This window comes from Empidonax traillii, unplaced genomic scaffold (assembly GCF_003031625.1).
Source record: "Empidonax traillii isolate 1590-97213 ecotype Southwest subspecies unplaced genomic scaffold, ASM303162v1 scaffold142:size1213974, whole genome shotgun sequence".
NCBI classification, from domain to species: Eukaryota; Metazoa; Chordata; class Aves; order Passeriformes; family Tyrannidae; genus Empidonax; species Empidonax traillii.
In genome coordinates this window covers 997,121-1,018,408 of record NW_020955335.1, presented here as the reverse complement: position 1 = coordinate 1,018,408, position 21,288 = coordinate 997,121, and the positions used below count along the sequence as shown (strand labels likewise).

Here is a 21,288-nt window from a genome sequence, read left to right as displayed (position 1 = left end):
GAAGAATTCTCCTTTGTGAATTGCTGTGATCCTCAGTGGATGTCTTCCCACCCACCTTACTGGTACTGCTTCTCACTCAGTTGTGGTATGAAGTAGCCCTTCCACATTAAAGCCTGCTGACAAGGGGATCTGAATCACGAAAGTATAAAACCCTGAAAACAAAGCTAATTCTCAGTTTTTACCAGATGAGGAAGCAGATGATATATAATCACTCTACTGACAGATCTGCTCAGACAGGATGAAAACAAAATATTGAATAGGTCTCCTGCAAGATATGGATCACTGAGACACTGAAGACTAATCATAACTATAGTCCAGCTGTCCCTCATAAATTACTTTTCCCCAAATAAAACCTGCATTTATTTACACCAATATTGAGTACTTACTAAGTACTTGTCATAAATAGAAACTAGTAACAGATAGCACCCCTAAATTTCAGATAATGGAACTTGTTTGTCCCATATTTTAAGCAGGAAACATATTTATTGTGGAAGTTGTGTTTACAAAGATTTTGCTTACAGGTTTACAATTGGGTTTGATTCTCTGTACAGAATCATCCAGAGTAAAATTTATGGGAAGGATACAAATGAACATCTCTCTTTCATAATGCAAATATTAGCACTTATATTACCATTATTTCAGAAAGCACATCCTACTCAGGGGTAACAACTGAAGCTGTTCCCCAAACGTGATTGATTTTACACAGAACCATATCCTGAAAGGGTTAGCACAGCTTAACTCAGCTTTACTGAACCTGTTTGCTGCTCTTTGATTCTCCAAAGCTAAACCCAAGAAGAAATACAGCCCATTCCTTATTCTGTCATTTGCATGAGATGCACAGGACTGTCTCATCTCTCATCTGTACCTCAATTCTTCAGTCCATTGGACCAGTCAGCTCCCTGTAACCATGAAGGAGCAGCAGATCTGAGTCAAATTTGCTCTGAAGGGGTTTCTAAATTGAAAAAGCCTGAAAATAACTGCAGTACAGGATCTCTCAAGAAAGTGTTCAGTGACCTCGTGCCAGCTACCAGTAGCTACCTGTCCCCTCCTGTGTCACAGTTAAATCAGTTTGATTCAGTAAGAATTTAACTCTAAGCAAAGGTAGTTATTTTCAATTATTTTCAGGTCCACCTGCTGCCTTGTCTCTGTACCTCTTCTACCCAGGGCATCTGTACTTCGGAGGATGCTTTAGCCTGGTGCTTTAATTCACTCAGATTCTGAAAGAAAGCCTGATTTTATATAAGGATACTTTTCAGGTCTTTCAAAATAGCTTCAGCTTTTTGTTAAGCTTCCAATTACAGCATTAGGATGAGACAGCTGATTTTCATGACCTCCTGATACAACTCTGAGAGCAGACTTACATCTCACTTTTTTTCACATGGATTTACTAAGCCAATCAAATTTTTTGATTGTGAAAACTGGGAGAAAGCAATAACAACTTTAAATACTTGATCTTATCTTGGGAGTCTGTGCTGAGGGGTTGTTTGTATTTTTTAGTATGCCTGGATGCACAATTTTAAAAAGCCTTACCCACTTTGAGTGGCCACTGATGGTCACCAGGGCAAAGTGGACGCTGCACGGGCAGCCTGGAGGTGAGGACAGAGGTGCAACTACGCACCCACCCTTTGTTCTGCTGAGCTCTGCGTGGGGAGAAGCCTAAATACTACTTTGAAAAAATTGTTTATGAATCATTGATTAGCCACTGTCATCAGCTCTGACAAAAAGGATTTTCAAGCACCAACCCCTCATCACAGCCCATTAGAACAAATGGTTGGGAACAGAGAGAGCTGCAGTTCACAAAACCAGTCGGAGAGCGACTGGGCGGAATTAAATCACTGAAGTGCAGGAAGACAGGCCTGCTGACTGCAGGATGAAACAACTCAGAGGGACAATTTTCATGCTACAACCTGCATTTATTTCTCTGCAGGCTATCCTGAACAAAGCACCAGAAGTGACAGGACATTATCAGGCAGTAGCTCCAAGAGTTTTCAGGCAATGTCATACCTGTCTGGACAGGGCTCAGCAAACCAGTCAGTGTGGCCATTCTGCCAGGCAGAAATCTCTGACCATCTGAGGAACTCGCACTGGGAACAGCAAAACAAGTTTTGGCAGATAAGGGCAAAAGAAGTTTCTGGTTTTCAAAAGGAAAGCAAGATGCATTTTTAAAGGGTGTCAAGTACCTTTACTGTTTGTTTTGGGGTTTTTTTTAATGAAGTGATATACTCATGCTGAATGTGGTGCAGCAGTCAGTGCTGATTTTACTCTCTGAGAGTCTGAGTTCATTGTCTTACTTAGAGAAAAAAAAAAAAAAAAAGGAAGAAAAACCTCAAAGATACTCCGCTTCACCTGTACTTCCTGACCCCAAACATGATGGGCTTGCCACTTCTACTGGTCTTTTGAGGAAGGTACTGGCTTCACCTGATAATCACTCTGCTCTCTGATAAACTCTCACCAGTCTCTGATAAATCAGGACCTTCACATAGCTCGGTACTCCTTGCAGAACAGTGAGTAAGTAGACACATAACATAAGAAATGAGGAATTCTCACAGTACGTTTTATTTAGGATTCAACTGAAGTGCTCTTCTAGTCAAACAAATATTTGTGTTTAACTTCAAGCCATCTGAAGTTGATTATTGCTAATTTATTATTTGCACATACAGTGTAAAGAAAGCATGGGCTACCTTCCATAAAATGTATTTACATGGAATTTCATTAAAAGCTGTACTAGCTTTCTGTTTTCCTAACTTAAGATCTTAGGATTTAAACCAACTTCCTAAATCAATAAAGTGAACTTCAAAAATATTATTTTGTTTCCCTTCTCTGAAATTGAGTATTTATCAACATTATTCTAAACAAAGCTACTTTTCAACCTCTCAGAGCTAGACAAGAACACATTCCCAGTCTCTTACATCTTGTGCTGGAATTATCTCAACTTTTTCACTGCAAAAGTGACTAGCTCATTAAGAACGCACCACATACATACATATGAACAAACATTAAGAGGAACCCTCTACTCCCCCAACAATAAACCCACAAAACACTTCATAAACTTATTTGAAGAGCTGCCCTGTCAGCAGGATCTTGGGCCAGCTCTCGCCCCTAAGAGCAGAAGCTCAGTTTAACCAGATCCTGGGAGATCTTTCAGAACACTGACAGTGCAACAGGTGCACAGGAGCAGGTGCTGCACGTTAAGCAGTGACCATGGCAAGGGTTTATCTTTGTATTTCAATGAGGGATTACAGTCAGCAAATTACTGGCAGGAATGGCAAAACAAACTGCCTTCTGCAGGGTATCCAACACACCCAGAAAGTCAAATCCCAGCCTGGCAGAACCCAACCCACAGATCAGTTCACCAAGCAAACCAGTGACCCAGTCCTGTTCCCACAGGAACGAGAGGAAAAAGCACACTGTGAACTGGCTGATCAGTCCCTGCTGAGCCTCTTCTCTCCAATTTCCCTTCCTCCCAGGGCTTGAGCCTCCAGGATCAAAGTGTTTCCCTCTTGGGCCATACCAGCGAATCCCACCAGCGTGTACTGCATATTCCCTTTGAATGGAGATGGTCTTTGCCTGAGCAGGGCTGAACATTTCAAGAAATGCAATGCTGTTGTGAATTAACTTTTTTTCCCCCTGTCATGGTTTAACCCCAGCCAGCAACCAAATTAACTCTACCCCAGCCAAAACCAGCACACCCTTCCCTTTGGAAATATTGATATTTCATCACTGGTTGAAATAAAAGATCACCTTCTGAAGGTTTACTGGCAAATAACGCCGCGTTCCTCCAACTTCTTATTCCTAGTAAATACACAGTTCAGAACCCAAATACAGTTTGGCTAACTGTACAGACAAAACTTTTAGTTTTGTTTTCTTTTTTTAAGTCTGAATTGAATAACCCTTTCATTCAATAAAATCAGCTTCCAAAAACCCATTCAAAATAAACAAACTCTGCTCATTGAACCTCAGAGACTAAAATAATATCCACTTGAAGAAATTGGAGTGTTTTTCCTGTTTAAGGGTTTGTGCTATAAGCCAATTATGCTTACAAAAATTCATCAGACTTCTACTAGTCAGTAGAAAAAACCCAAATTTGTGAAAGATTGTTTTTTAATTAGCAGGATTTGCATCTCTTCACAATTGATCTTTCTGAAAGAATTGTCAAAAACTGGATGATCCACAACACAACAACAAACATTTGAAAGCTCTGTTAAGTTCAGGCAGTTTTCCAATTTGTTCAGTATCATCATTTGCTTCTAAGAAAACAGACTCAGGATACACTTAAGAGAAGTTAAATAGAGTGTTTAGTATTTATGGAATTTAAACCCTATCTATTGCTGCATCATTTGAGTGAACAGAATTACTGATACTTAAGACAATTGCAATCATATGTGTCCTCCCCCAATGTTAGAAAACCTATAAGTTAAGGATAAACTTCACTTTACAATTCCTATAGTACTTCTAACATACAAAATGTTTCTTTTTCAGGGCCAGAGAAGGGAACAGAAGGTGGCCTGTGCACAGGAAGATCCTATGACACTTCCTGAAGAAGCATCCCATAACTGTTATAAGAGTTTGAGGCTTTTTTAGAACATAATATTAAAAAATGCTTATTTAAGTATATGTTTTCCCTGGAACTGCACGATAGCAACCAAGTTTACACAAACCCAAACCAGCTCTGGGGCTTAAATCATAAGCTCTGGCTACTCCCATGTGCTTCATGGTTAAGATCTCAGCCTTGCCATCCCCCAGCTCTGCTGGAAGCCTGTGCCCAGCCAGGAGACACACACACATCAGCACCCACACCACAAGCCAATTCCTGACCCTCTCCACGCTTCTCCAGTGAGAAAAAATACTACCCTGAACTGGATTGTGACAGCTGAGAAACTACATATACACCCCATCAAACTCCAGCAGGGAGGGCAGGCAGCTGGGGGCAGAGACAACTTAAAATAGCTGCAACTAAGACTCCAGAATTCAAAAGCAAATCCTCACGGTGGTTCCAGCAGAAGAGCCCCAGCAAAGCAAAACCTAGCACATGTGAAATGCCCAACTTTTCAGGAGGATGGGGCTCCACCTGTAACTGGTAACGCTGAAGTCAGCAGTTCAAAATTAGCAGAGTGATGGATTTTAGTTGTAAAAACTGTGAAGATGAGTATATGTAACTTTCAGGTTTTTCTCTGAATTTTCTTTCCTATCCTAAGCCTCTGAAAAATGAAGTTGAATTTTACCTCAGCTGAGAGAAAACCCCAGTGCTCAGCACAGCTTCAGCTGTAACTGTCTAGTTTACATCAGCCAAGCTTACTGATAAAAACCCCTCAGCATTAGCCTTGCATTATTGTTCTGTAGTACAGGAAACCCATTGTGCTCTGTATTAGATATCCCAGGCCATTCCCTACAGCAGTCATCTGGGCATTTCCCTGGAGAAGAAATGCAAGATTATTTCTTGCAGCATTTTTCATTTTCATTGCCCAGTCTAGTTTTATGGGACCCAAAAGATGGGTATTTCCACCACAACTCCTCCTGGGAAACTATTCTATTTAAATAAACTATTGCTGTTGGGGTTTTGTTCCCGGTACACAGCCGAAGTGATCTTTTCCCCTCCTTACTTTCACTCCATTACTTTTACTCCAACAAACCATTGACATGTGAAAGTACATTAAATGAAGACATTTTTTCCCTAAATACTCCAGTTACACACAATCAAGAGTTCACCAGATCGAAAATGCTAATCCTGACTTCATTCTTAGCACTGGAAACAGAAGCTTGTATTAGCCAACAGAAAGTTGACTTCAATTGTAACAAAAAAACATCTTTCTCTAGCACAGTCACAACTAGTTTGGGGTGTTTTGCTTTGTTTTGTTTCTATTTTCTTTTAAAATTCATAAGAGTTGTGAAAAGCACTGGACTACACTCTCCAGAGACTGGTGCTTTCATTTGCTGCAGAGAAGCTGTTCAGAGCAGCAGAATGCTGTGCCCATTAACCTCTGCACACTGGTATCACCTGCAAAGCTCACAATGAAGTGGTACAACTGCTTTCAGCAGCCAAACACTGCTACTCGCAGATGTTACCAGGAAGGGGGTTGATCATTCATTTGTTGCCCTGTTACCTCTCTGGCAAACAGTGGACACGTTTGTTCACACAGCTGCATCTTGGAAATGTTGAGAGTTACAGCTCATTTCAGGCCTGTTCCATGTCTGAGGAGCACACTTAGTGCAATAAATGAGTGATACTTATAATCTAGGAAACAGAGAAAAAAAAAAAAAAAAACAACCAAAATTCAATTCTGTCAGAGGACCAAACTGCATTTTGTGCTAATTCACTCAAATACTCTTGAAACTGAACTAATTTCAGTGGACTGGGTATTAAATTTCATTCACAACAGTTGATTAGACACATCCTAGGAAAGACAGGTAGGTCAAGAGGCAGAGCTACACACTCACTCGCTTTGGTGAATATCAAGCTGGAATCTCTGAAAGCTATCGAGGCAAGTAAAACTTGACAGCTCAGTATTGGACTGCAGCTAGACAGGTTTACATCCATAGAGGTAAAGAAGAAAATCCTAGAAGTTCATAGAATCATAGAATATCTTGAGTTGGAAGTGACTCATAAGAATTATTGAGTCCAGCTCCCAAGTTCGGTTCAAGAGAAACTAGTTTCTGAAGTTCAAAGACAAATACACAGCTTGTATCAATCTGCTGCTTAAAAAACACCCAGGTACTCTTTTGCTTATACTTTTGGATTTAAGAACAACTCAAATATACTCTAAGATCTCTTTTTCCATAACTAAAGCAATTTCAAACCTCTGCAGTTCTCTGTAAGTTTTCCCACTTACGGCACAGTCTTAGTTGCTCAAGACAGCAGAAAATTTCCCACGTTTGGAAAGCCCAGTCAGGCCAAGAGGCTGGTGCAGGGCTGTCAGGGCAGCCCTGTTATCAGGTAGAGTTAAGCAGACTTCAGTCTGACAGAAGCAACAGGGTTGAAAAAGGGCAGCAAAGTTCTATCACACCAAACTCGCTTTTCATGAGCCGTCTCAGCTGCTTTCAAGAGGCTCTTTCTGGCAACACACTCCACGAGCCACCACGTGGGTGTCTGTCACCAGAAGCTATGCCTGCACAGGCTGCATCACCCAGGCAATCGCCCACTGACAGCCACACTTCAGCAAGCCAAATATCCCTCCCAGCTTTGCCGGGCTTGCAAAGCCCTCCACTGGCTGCGGCAAGTAAACAGATTTGGTTTCATCTTCGGCGCTGTCAAACAAGGCAGACCAGAAGCAGATGCTCTTTGCCTCCATCCACAGAAGACATAACCCCGGTGTGACTCATCCCGGCGAGGCCACCTCGTCAAACGCAGCGCAGTGCCTGCAGTGCTGCCACAGAAAAGTGCTCTCCCAAAGCAGGAAAACAAGCAGAAGGAAAAAATGCAATTTAATGCCAGGAAATCAAGAAGTCAGTCAACATCAAGTGATGAGCCTGTCTTTACAAGTGACTCTGAAAACCTCTGTGAAGGCCCAGACACTGTAATTTATTACTTACCCAGACTAACATTTGATGATGCTACTGCCATATATCTTTCCTCTCACCACTCAGTGAGTGAAGTCTCGCAGTTGTTGGAAGGGATGGCCCATTTCCAAACACAACTGCTATTTAAATCATTAAAAATTATGCCTGGCCTGTAAAACAATATTCAAAACCACTGACTAAAGAATAAAGGTTGATTTTGTTTGATAATCTTATTAACAGAAGTAATCATAACAACTAACTCTGGATATAAAGTTTACCACACACGAATTTTGAGCAGGCTAATCCCTATGGAAGCTTTTCTTCTGCTTCTACTTGTATCATGCTTTACTTCCCTCCCCCCAGCCTTTTTTTTTTTCTTAAAGAGAACAACCTACTTTAGGAGAACATTACTGATAGAGCATCTTCTGCTTTAAGCAAGACAGGAACTTCCCTAATCAGAAGCCTCTCTTGGGATGTAACAGTGTTCATTCAAGACCATCATATCTGTTTACTGGGTTTTTTCCCTTAGATCAACCACCTGATCAGTGTATTTTGCGAAACCTGCAAAAAGTGTATTTATGCAAACTTCTTCAGTAAAAGAATTTTCAGTTTCTTATGTTTATTGCAACACAAATATTCTTCTGCTGTTAGGCACATAAGTAACCAAAAAATCAACCTTGACATGTTCTGCACAGATCAAGAAGACATCGAAAATAGATTTCATATATTCTATTCCTCTGAAACCACCATATGCCAAGCACAGCCCCAGACCCAAGAGTGAGATCACACCCACTTGGACAGTCAGTACAGCAATGGATTACATGAACCTGCAATTACCCAAATCAGCTAAAGATTTTGGACAAGTCGGTTTGCAGTATAACGTTTCCAGAACTGAAGCAGTACGACTTGAATCTTTAAATGAGTTCATACAGGCTCTAAGGACTTTCCAAATGCATGAAAAAAACCCACCTAAAAAGAGGTAAAAATCCAGATGAACACAAATAATTGCTGCAGTTAACTCTGCACACAGCACAGACACATTAGTTAAGATGACTGTATTTTGTCCTGTTACAAGAACAGTTATTCCACTTGATACATAAATTATCAGTGTGCACATACATCTGGTGCTGACAAAAAAGAGGCAAAATTTACTATTTCCATGATGTATTGCAGCACCCCCAAAACTGAAACAAACTATTTTTAAGCACTCATCATCTAAATTCATTAAAAAACAGGCCTGGTTTTATCTTCAAGAGTTTTGATTATAAACAAACAAGTAACTCGGAAATCAATTTCGGATAACAAGGAATCCATCTGTTTTAAAATTTAAGAAAGGCTGCCACCAAAGTGCACTGGTTTTGTTGCTGAGGTAATGTCTACAGATTAATTCAGAGCCTTATTGTGTCCAATGCTGAAGGCAGTACACACGTGCCTCCTCTGAAGAATTTTAAGAAATTATTAGCTAACTAATCTGAATCATTAGATTAATCCATTAAGCACTCAAAACAACAGATTACATGTATTTAGATTTTATTTCAACTTAAATCGGTGATTTTTAACTTAAATTCTGCATATTGAAACCATCTGTCCTTCACAGGCTACAGGCCATGCTGATGGAAAAAACAGATCCATCGATTAGAAACCGAATATGAACAAAGAAAGCCAGGAAAATTAAAACTTTTGTGAAAAGAAGTTTTCCAAAGAAAATGTCAACATGGAACAGAGAGCTAGAAAGCAGGACACTAGAGGAGAAAGTTATACCAGCTCTTCCTCGGGCCAGAGAAGTTTTGCACCCACTCATCATTTCAGTTGTTCAGGAAGCAACTGCTGATGCAACTACCCCAAAACCTTTTAGAGACATCCAAGTCTAATTAATTTGCTGAACATTTAATATACAAGAAAACAAGTAGTTTGAAGGAAATCAAGAGCAAGTCATTACTCCCCCCATTCCCTTCGTCTCCACTCCTAACCCTACCTAGGAATCGATTTTGCAAAAGACTTGACCAACTGGTAAGTGAGCTCTTGGGAGGGGACACACATTAAAGGAACAACCACGAAGGAGGCCGAGAGAAAGCCTGGCTCCCAAGTTTCACCCGGTGATCCTTTCCACTGCACAACAATAAGAGGTTCCCACCCCATGAACTTTGGAAGTTTCCCAACTGCTGGAGACATTTACTCCACCAGCAGCAAGCACTGCCTACGCCAAGAGCTACTCTGTTGCATTCTCCTTGGCACACAATTGCTTTTTCTTTCTATAAAGCAGCCAGGCAAATTACACATCAAATGATAATTCACCTTTGAACTACTTAAGGAGTCGAGTCACAATAGAGTGCAAAGAGCAAATGTCACGCGAGGAAGGCGGTTGAACTGGCACCGGCTGTTCCCTGCTCAACTGCTGAGGTACCACCAACTACAGCCTCAGCAGCTGCCTGTGCCAAAGCAACCCCACAGCATGAGTACAGTCAAACTGCAGCTTCCAACAATGCCTGTCAGCTAGAAGAGCTGAGATCTGATGACTGTTCCATTACAAAAAAATTGTCTCAAAAAAAAAAACAACAAACCCTTCACAGGCACACAAGAAGTAAATTGCCATCTTGCAAGTGCTCACATAACCCACCAGCTTCACTCCTTGTATTTAGCAATGAAATCAAGGGAAAGCACATAGACATTTATAATGCTTAAAAAAAAAGAGGTTACAAGTACATACAGCAGCCTCTTTTATAGAGGTGAGAACTCAATAGCAATTCCTCTCCCCATTCACCCAGCACTGAACCTTATGTGAAGTCCACTTTGAAATCCATCTTTAACCTCTGAAGAAGCAGCCTGATGAAGAAACTGGCTTTTTTCACTAAAGCAACATGTTACATTTGGTTTCTATCACCTATTTTTGATGATTTCCACACAGAGAAAGAGACAAGTATCAAGGATAAATGATCTAATTCAAGGAATTTGGACACATGAGCTCTCTGGATTATTCCATGCCAATGAGTTTCTGAACCAGCTGAAAGAGTATCTCACTTTCCACTACATTTCCCAAATGCTATATGCAAACACTGATCACAACAACGTTGACAGACACATACATGCCTGCAAAGTGATTCCTCGTACAAAACATTAAAGGCTTCTATAGCTGACAAAGAATAATTTTAAACCAGGTTACAACAGACATATTGGAAAGCTATGACACTTGGGTAAAATGGAACCAAGAGAGTTGAGGTTTTTTAGGTTAAGCTCTTTCCAATATTCAACATATACTCCTGCCAAAGTTCCACCACACAAGTTGAATAGCTAAAACATTACAAAAAGGAAAAAAAACACCATTTATGCAAAATACACACTCTGTAACATACTCCCTAAAAAACATACATATCACCTAAAAAATCCACTGAACTAAGGCAAGTGTCCATTTTCTTTCAGTTAAAAACTACTACAACATCTAAATTACCACTGTTAAAACCCCTCCACCTCTCACACAGTTGCAACAATTCTCCTCTAAGTACTGACCACAAAATGAAGGAGAGATTTCCTACTTCATTTGAAGGGACAGATCCAATACAAAGACTTTTGGTATCAGTGGGACAAGAAGAAACAGAAACAAAGTGAGCTAAGGACATGAAGGGGAAAGTTCCTTGAGGATTCAAAGGAAGGAAGAAGTCTCTTGTGAATATGCACGTATTTTGCAGAGAGGAAAGGGAACTTTGGAATCATGGAATGGGTTGGGTTGGAAGGTACCTTAAAAACCATCCTGTTCCAACCCCCCTGCCATGGGCAGGGACACATTCCGCTAAACCAGGTCGCTCCATGCCCCATCCAACATGGCCTTGAACAATTCCAGGGATGGGGCATCCACAGCTTCTCTGGGAAACCTGTGCCAGGGCCAAAAGCCAAGGTACAAGAGCCTCTTGGAGAGCAGAATCTGATGTGATGGCACAACCTTTAGACAAGCACCGAGGCAAGTGCCTCCTATTCTATCCTAAAAATGCAGGGCCCAGGATGTGCACAACAAAATGCACAGTCCGTGCTTTGATCCAGGGCATAGTATTTTGAAGACCCCAGGATTTTATGACAACGAGTATCTGATTACTGTTTCTAGGGAGTGTAACAATCTCATCTAGACTTCCTTAGTCTTAGCCATGTTTTGCTAAATACACAGGAAGCAGAAGGGGCAGCACGTTGTCAACTGCTTTTGACAACGCAACAGAAATGCCCATAAGGAGCATATGAACCTGTCACAAAAACTGTGAGAAAAAGAACACCAAAAATATCCACTTGTCATCAACAGGAAAACACAAGGAAAAAAAAGAAAAAAAACAGGATGGGGTGGTTTTGCAATGCAAGACACACAGAAGGCTATGCCTGAGCATGTACCAGAGCCTGGAAACAAATTTAACAGGACACATTTCTAACTAAGATTAGAGTCACTTCTATAAGGGCATGAGATGTAAAGAGAAAAACGTGAACTGATAGGGTAGAGATGTGAAGGGGTTGTATATGAAAGGCTGGAAAAACAACAAATGCAGACAGAAAATCTGGGAAGAATGAATGAAGAGGGAAGTTAATGACATCCCCGTGCAAGTCGATCGATGCTACCTATTGGTGTCCTCAGCTATTTCTCCTCCACTCTTATGTTGGTAATGACAACTGGTCTTATTTTCTCTCCTGTATGTTTATGTTTAGGTGCTTTCAAAGGCACAAATAGAGAAACATAACATATAGAAAAAAGAGGAAAAAAATAGTTTTATGTGATTTCAACTGAATATCTGAGAACTTTAAAGAGCATGCACTGACAGTCGAAATCAGTAGTTAGGGCCAGAAGAAAACCTGGTGGCTTTTCAAATTCATTTTATATTTGTCTATAGTATATAAAAGTTTTTAATAGCAACAAGTAGCTCGCACTGCCTATGAAAGCACAGAATGTAATTCTTTATTTTCACTGACAGTTTAAAAGCAGACTGCAAAGCACCAAAGTTAAAAGTTTGGCAGAAAGCTGTTTCAAGGCAATATAACACCAAGGATATTTCTGGATGTATAAAATCTCAGGTTTCCAGAAGAGAGTTAAAAGCAGTTTCTGCTGATGTACCAAAGCCTATATAAAGTTTGCAGCATTATATACAAAAGACATACTGTTTAAAATTTATTTTCCCTTTCGTGAGTAAATATCCACTTACAAAGTGAGGGGAAAACACCATGCAGTAGACAAACACTGGAAATCCTTCACAAACATTTACATTTGTCCTTGCCACACATCCCAGAAGGCCCAGCGAGAGAGAAGCCAGGTAAACTTTCAGAAATAACAGTGAGTACTACCTGACCCTCTGAAGAGGGATATTTATTTCCAGAAATAAAGGTTTTAGTAAAAACAGAAAAAGAAACAAACCCTCTTTTTTAACAGTTAAAACAAAACGCCTTGGCAGTCATACAAATGGCTCGGCTCAAAACAAACCACTGTGGTAAAAATTCCTGTAACCATATGGGATATCTATCAAAATAATGCATTCTGCAGAACTGATAAGAATAAGGAATGACCCAGCTTGACTGTCACAGATTGTTCTTCCTGGCAGGAGGCTCGAAACAATCCTTTTTGTTTAAACACTATTTTTATAACTCTTAACACCTTGTTTTAGAAAACAAGAATATATCCACAAAGTAAAGGTACGTTTTAAAACGGACCGGGTTTATACACTGCAGTTAAAAAAACAAACAAACAAACAAACAAACAGGAACCCAGCGATATCGCCTGTGTTGCCTCCTTTGTTTTGCTGTTTTCCATTCTTTACGTTCTTTCTCACCTACTTGTGCTCTCAAACAGGCTCAAAGTGATGCAAATTCCCCCGGACTCCCGGGAATTTCGGCAGGCGACATCATCAGGTGAAATCCAGCCTTAGTCAACTCCACTTCCTGACCACGTCTAAGATGGAGCGCGCAGCCCCGATGAATCAACCAGGAGCTGCTTTACACATTATTCACTCGCCCCTACAACCTCCCTCAAAGTTCTCCGCAGCACCACGAAGGGAGGGGAAAAAAACCCTCCACTTCCCTCCCTTCTGTTACTTCCCTACGAGACGCGAACTTCCCAAAAACAAACTGCGCTGGTGGAAAACGAGGGCGCGGGCGGAACACAACGCGCCGCTCGGCCGGGCTCTCCGCGGCTGGAAGCGCTCATCCCAGGGCCCGCGGGAGCCCAAGGCAAGGATCCCGGATCTCCGGACCAGTGGATCGCTGGATCCCATCCCTGCCAGCACCGCCCGCCCCAGCGCCGGGCAGGGCCGCTGCCGCCCTGCCCTTCCCGCAGCACCGCCAGGCCGCTGCCCGGGACAGGGGCAGCCGGGTGCGCAACAAAGGCTTTTCCATCCCCGTTCCCAGCCCCACACACACACACCCCCACACCGGTCCCCCGGCACGTACCGGATCGCGGCGCTGGCGGGGGCGCGGCGGGGCTCATTCCGCCGGGGCGCGCAGGGTGTGACGGTCACCGGCGCCCCGCGGGGGGCGAAGGCGGCGAGCCCGGGCGGCGGCGGAGCCGCATCGCTGCCCTGCCCGCTCCCCGCTGCTCCCCGCTGGCCCCGTCCCGTCCCTGCCCCGCTCTCGGCACCTCCCGGCTCCCGCCCGGCCCCGCTCCCGCTCCCGCCGCACTTCCGGGAGGGAGCGGTCACGCGGCGCCGCTTCCATCCGGGAAGGCGCGCGGGGCGGGGCGGGAAGAGCCGGGCGGAGCCGGGCCGGGCCGGGCCGGGCTGTGGGGTGGGCGCTCCCGGGACGGGGGCGCGGCGGGGCGTTTGGGGAAAGTGGCTCCCCCCTCAAGCGCATGGCGCAGGATTGAATCCAGACGGTTCTGGAATATCTCCTGTGAGGGAGACTCCGCACCCTCTCTGGGCAGTCTGTTCCAGTGCACGATCACTCTCACGTTCACTCCATCCCGTGTTCAGGTGGAACTTCCCGTGCCTCAGTTTCTGCCTCGCGTCCGTCCGGAGGGATGGAGCACCTCTCCTGAGGTGCTGAGGGAAAGGGATTGTTGCCCTCTTCTCTACCTCCCCTCACAGTGGTCAGGGGGGATCCCCTGAAGCAGCTGTCTGGTCATTACCCCAATTGCCGGAAAGGTTCACCCTCTGGGGCAGATTTGGGGCTTCTGAGGACTCGTTAGTTAGTTAGAATTTTGGGTTTCAGATAATGTCAACCTAAAATTGACACTTGTGAGCCTCACCTGCCCTCTGGGCTCAACAAGAACCAGCCCTTGGTGGCTGCTCCCCGACTTACAGGGCTGGTGTTGGGTTCTCAGCCTCTCACCTGGTGCACAGATCTGCTCCTGGCTGGCACAGCCATGAGCTGCGAGCCCTTTGCCCCTGACCAGGGCTCTTCTGCTCTCACCACACATGTTCACCACCCAGCAGTTCTGAGAGCTGTCGGTCGGATTGGTTTCCTTTAGATACAGGTGAATTTCTCTACGTCATTGACACATCTTCCTAATTGCTTCTAAAAATAAATGGCGTGATAATTTGTAAACTGCATATACAGTACTGCAAACTTCCCTGTGGGGAGTTGGAAATAAAACTTAAGCAGTATGTTTTACTTCGTTTTTCAAACAAATGGGACTCTAAAGAAAACATCCTCTATGGACACAATTAAGACTCAGCGACACCTTAATTGCTTCTCTTGAGAATGAGCATTAAGAATACATACACACAGCATTGTGCTGTGTAAGGATACCCAGGCTAGCAAGGTCTCAAGATCAATACAACTGCATTAGTGAGGCACAGAGCCCTGGATAATTCATCCTGCAGAGAAAAACTGCACTGACAGGGCCATACTGCCTTTGGTAGTGCTAGTTCTCTCAGAACTATTTCAGGAACCTGTCTAGCATTGCACTGTATTTTCAGATGTCTCAGCATTTTTTGTTTGCTTGGAGTCTTTGTCATACCAGGATACAGTTTTACAGCCACAACCAGAACTTACTCCATTTAGAAAGCCGAGTGAGTGCCAGGAGGACCAGATTGTTACCTTTTATATGGCCCATGACTTAGAAGAAAACACAGTATACATTTGTTGTTTGTATCAGACACAGGTAGAACACAGCATATAGGAATTTTTGGTTTTATCAGTGCTCGAGACACTTGCAACTGGGAAGTGAAAGATATCCACTCTTTCACAGGGCAGAATTCAGTCACCCCTAATGGAAATCAGGAGTGGATTCCTAATGGTAGCTGAGTAGTCTGACATGGAAATCTCAGGATTTAACTAGACTAACTTAGCACATAGGAAAAAAACCAGTAAGCCAAGTGAATATTTGTATGTAGTAATCATCATTTCCCTTAAATCCTGCTGTAGAGAATATCTGCAAAGATGGATCATTAACAGAAGTTGAGGAAAACCTGCATATTTGTCAACAAACAAAAGGTGAGAGATTACAGCTCATACACCCCTTGGGCTGAAAAGTCCTTTTGCTCATCCTCACCTATACAATATTCTGGTGTGCCACAGAGGGGTGTGTAAGTGGTTGCTGAGCAAAGTAACTCCAGATCTGGAGTCTCCAGTTGGTTTTAACCAAAGTTTAACTTATTTTCCTGTGCTTTTTATCCACTGCTCAGTCCTATTCCTTGCTATTACCCCTTAGATTTCCATTTTTGTCCCCTCTCAGTGCTGAATTAAAGCACACCATATAGTACTGGCCTCTTGTGTAATGTTAAGGCAAAGTAGTGTAGCGTCAGGATGCATTGGTGTTATTTGCATTATGGCAGCACTTAGTGGGTCAGCTGAGATAAGTGAGTTTGTAATCTAATTAAGTTAGGACAGAAAATAGTAGAGAAAAACAAGACAGGGTGAAATGATTAAGTACACTTCCAGAACACAGATTCTGTCAGAGAGAGATGAAGAGAAGGACAAAACCTTCCTGGGTCCAGAGTGAATGCCTTAGATCATACTTCCTCAGCCAAGACAGGAGGTCCCATAGGAATATGCTCTTACAATATACAACACTTTCTGGCAGAAACTTGGTGGGTTTTGTACTGTTCAAAGTATGGAAAGAGACTATGTTATTTTATTGTCCTAAATAAAGCCTAATACTAAATATATTTAGTTTTCAAGTTATAGCAAGGGAAATTATATTTCTAAAGAAACCTCAGCATAGTACTATGGCTGCTGTAGTTGCTGTTTTTAATTGTTCACACAGGCAGTAGTACTAACTCCTCTACTTAGACTGCTTATCACTTCTCATTATGAAAAAGACCTCATTGCACATAAACGTGTAGGGGGAAGGGTTGTTTAATGTGTGAGACTTGTAGACACGTCATGATTGCAGCAGGGAACATGAACTTGGAAGCAGTAGCAGGTGTCAGTGATCAAAGTCAGAAGAAGAAATCCACTGTTGTAGAAGTTCTTTCCTCCCAGGTTCCACTGGGACAGAGCAATGTTTCCACTGCACTGTGGGGGTACCATCCTTCATTATGAAGTCCTTACATTTAGAATAGAATAGAATAAACATTTCAGTTGCGAAGGTACCTACAGTGATTATCTAATCCAACTGATGATATTCCTTTACTACAATCAGTCTGGATCCCTTCTTAAAGGCTGTTTTGAACAAGCTACCTAACAGTTCTTAGAGGTTTCTTTATAGAATAATTTTGCTTAGGAATGCTCCTAAAAAGATTAAGTAAGCATGTTAACATATACAAGGATTAGTATTTGGAGATTTTAAGTGCTCCAGTCTGGGCAGCCAACACAGTGATCCCAGAGCGATCAAATTTCGGGCTGTTGGGACTTTCACCTTAGATAAACCCTTCAAAATACAAATTCTGTCCGCTGTAATATTAAACATCACATTTCCTGTGCTTCTATTTGAAATAGAGAATGTATTCTAGGTTATTGATGAGATTTCTTCATCCTTGCTTTGTGATATGAGATGAATTGAATTAAGCTGCTGCATATGATGATATTAAGCCCCAGAGCATGTAAAATAGATTGTTTTCAGCATTAATCCCACAGATTTAAGGGAGGTAGTTGCATATGTAAATATGAAATGAAGTTATGAGTAGAAGCTATTCTCTACCCAATAATTTCAATGAAATTATATATCCTAATTAAAGATTCATTATAAGCCTCTCTGTCATCTTTCTGGTGAAAGAAGACATTATACACACACATGCAAGCACATTCCTGCAGTGTGTTTTCAAGAATCACAACAGGATTATATCACTAAAATAAACTTTTTTGAAAGAAATTAAAGACAAGAATATTAATTTCATCTATTTTTCTAATCAGTATGATTATTTTTATTGACACATTCTAGAAAAAACAGTGGCAAATAACTCAAGAGTGCTAGTGTCACAAGCTTTCATTTTTCTTTTCCAGTCTGTTGTCCAAATGAGAGCACTTTCTGGAGGAATAATGATAAATCTGTAACATCTTATTTTATTTTGCCCTATTTAGTTTTAACAGAGCCAGCAGACAACATTGCAAATGTACTGCCAAGATGTATGGGTGGCTTTGCATTAAGTAAATGCAGAGGCAGATCTGGCTGATATGAGTCAAAATTTCTTGGGCAGTTTTAAAAGAGTATAAAATTTCAGCAGGGAAGTTTTGAGTCTTTTCATAATACAGTGGCTTCAGAATTTGAATTGCCTTTTGGAATTTAAAGTTCCAGGGTATTAGGGAATACCCAATTTAGACTGAACTTTCCCCTTAACTCCTTTTTGTATTTTCCTTCTAGATTTTCTTCCTGAAAAAGGAAAACAATAAAACCCGTTAAGTTGCAACAAACAACTAATTCCTCAGATGGTAGAGATACAGCTCTAAAGTTGTTCAAGAATGTTTCAACAGAATGGGCCTTCACTTGAAAAGGTCAGTGTTTTGAAACCAGCACTCTTCACTGTGAAATATATGCTAGTTTTGGCAGAAAGGTTTTAGCTAAGATGCAGTTTCTTCTTAGAGAGGAGGGTGAGTTTATTGTAGGAATAAACAGTGTTCTAGTGGCTGCAGCTCAGAGCCTGCCAATGGTGGGTGAGTCAGTCAAGTCTGTTTTTCCTGATTCAGTGTGAGTTTCGATCTGTCTTTCACACCAGAGATAAAAACAACCAAGCTACTGGCTGATATGCAATTAGAGTCTTCTCTGTTTACACTTTGTATAAACAAACACTAGTTTTAGCAGATACTTGAACTTGGGACTTCCAAACTTTGCCTGAGCTCAGCAGTTGTTGGTTGAGATTTTCCCTTTCTTCTTTCATTAAAAACAAATAAATAAACACTGAAAAGATTTTCGGGCCAAAGGTGAAAACACTTAAGTTTTCTAACTTTCACAAAGAAAGGAAAACATTTTCCACATAGTTTTACTCAGTTTTTCAACACATTTTATTTCAAGGGATGCTTACATGTTAGTAGTGTTAAAAAGAATTATTAAATAGAATTTCTCTTTGTATTGTCATGCTCCTTTCTCTCAGTTTTTCTGTGTTTACTCTATTCACTGTTATGCCCTAAAATAGATCGTAAGGACTTCAAAGCAGGTATCCTACCTTCCTGTGGATATTTCTTTAATGCATAATGGCTGAAAACTTACTGCAGACTGGTTGCAGCACTAAATGACAGTAATTTTTCTGCAGAATATCGAGCTGCAAATCACTGCCCATCTTTGGTTACTACCTCCTCAGTATTGTCTAAATGTTATCACCAGTTTCTTGTAAAAAAAAAATTCACGTTTCTTTCAGTCATTCACCCAGACAAATCTGCTGATTTTTCACTTATTTTTCCATCCTGCAAACTTAAGTTGAATTCAATCATATTTGCTAGAACTCCACAACTGTGACTGTATAACCATGTGCTGTGTCTCAGGGTCTTTCTCCTTCCCTCTCCCTTCACTGTCATTGCAGGGTCACAAATCATATGGCAAACCAGGGGGGTATTATTTGTACTTGATAAGACATAAACCTGACAGGCACTACTGCTAACACTGGATGTGGTAATTTTTTTCTAATAGTTTCATGTAGGAAAGATGATTTTTTTTTTTTTAGTGAATTTAATAGATCCTTTTTGAATCTTGCTAAAGGATGAGTTTTTTGCAAATTAACATTCCTCTCCTTTTCCTCAAGAAAAGTAAAATCAAAGACTGTGTTTTTGAATGTAATGCCAAATCTTTCCTTGTCTACTCCCTTCTACTCTCCAAAAAAACATTGAAACACAGAGTGGCTTCCATTCTACAGACTTCAGAGAGTGTAGAAACTTGTTTTTATACCAGAAAGCAACAATAAAGAGCAAATTTTGCTTTGTGGCTTATACTCATAAATTTGACAGTGAAGCCAAAGGCATACTCTTTTCCTCATTTCAATACCAAGTGGCTTTTAAAATGCCTTTAAAAGTAATTTTCAGAGAGCGAAGAACAAGCATGAAGTTCTGAATTTTATGTAGCCCACAAACATCATCATTTATAAAGGGAGATAAACCCAGCATCTGAACACGATTTCGCTCAGAGAGCACGCAAATAGACTTTCAGAAGCATCAACAAATTCTTCACTGAATGAAGATCAAGTTGCTGAGGCACATTTAGAGAAGGAAAACACACACCTCAATTCAGTCCCTGAGGAAGACAAGTTGTTTTCAGCTTTATTACCCTTTTTTGTTTTGAGATTCTGTGCTATTGCCTCTTGAAACATCCTCCTGCTTCCTAACTGATAAACAAAATCCTTAATCATGCTACTCACAAGAGCACTTTTTAACATTAATATTCTCCCAATTCTCTTGAGTTTCACGACAGGACTTGGCTCAGTTGTCTCTCTGCGTAGTGAGAAAACCAATATTCCTTCTAACGGAGCATTTTATAGGACTGAGCTCTTTTGTCATACTTTGCAAACCTAACATGTTTAGCATGGAACACTAAATACTTAACTTTTAATAATTCAAATAAACCAGTGCTGTCATTTCAGTGAATGCCTATTTTTATACCTGCCAAATGTGCAAAACAGATAACTGGATGTTTACTGATGGTTGCATGATTAGTATAATTTAGCCATGGATTTATGAGTCACACATGCAATTGCCTATTTCGTTCAGTTCTGCACATTGCACAAAAAATATTGTAATTTTTAATTCTTTTTTTTCCCATATATTGCAGGGTTTTTGTAGGAAATAATGGAAAAAATTGATTTGACGAGAAATATTGAATTGAAAGCTCATGCTTTTATGTTTTATACATGAGTTGACCTCTGTTAATTCAGAAGGTTAATTAACCCCTAATGAAACATGTTTTTACTATGTATATGAAACAGCATTTTTGTTTGACCATACGTTGTTTTTCTTCTTTTTTTTCTCTTTTTTTTTTTTTTTTTTTTTTTTTTTTTTTTTTTTTTTTTTTTTTTTTTTTTTTTTTTTTTTTTTTTTTTTTTTTTTTTTTTTTTTTTTTTTTTTTTTTTTTTTTTTTTTTTTTTTTTTTTTTTTTTTTTTTTTTGTTGTTTTTTGTTTGTTTGTTTTTTGTTTTCCCTGAGAAGTGAAAGCATTCCACTGGCTGGGGTTTTTTCTAATTTTTCCATTTCACCATCCCCCCAAATCCTATAATTTACCCAGATTTATTCACCACCTTTATCTATAATTGATCTGGTCATAAGGTCTTAATAAAGTTTAAGTAGTTAAAATGTAAGAATGTGGCTATCCTCCAAAAAAGTTAATTTTAAAGTGTGCTGAACCATGCACACTAGATAATAAGCAATATTAGAGATATATGCATGTAACAATATATGTGTATAATAGTAATCAAAATAACATAACCTGTATGAGTTTCTATTGGAAAATCTCCTAAGCAGAATGACTCCTTAACTTTGCTGA

At 40.8% G+C, this 21,288-nt stretch overlaps 1 protein-coding gene across 4 annotated transcripts in view; it reads right to left on the bottom strand.

The window, feature by feature from the left end:
• Positions 1-14,003, bottom strand: part of SPOPL (speckle type BTB/POZ protein like) — a 60,451-nt gene extending 46,448 nt beyond the window's left edge. For 3 of the 4 annotated variants that reach the window (XR_003571280.1, XM_027884275.1, XM_027884273.1), the window contains exon 1: positions 13,900-14,003. The gene's annotated coding sequence lies outside the window, so the exon portion shown is untranslated. Of the gene's footprint in view, positions 1-2,004; positions 2,022-13,899 lie in introns of those variants that run through there. The other variant, XM_027884274.1, reaches the window with a different exon arrangement.
• Between the last annotated feature and the right edge of the window lie 7,285 nt (positions 14,004-21,288).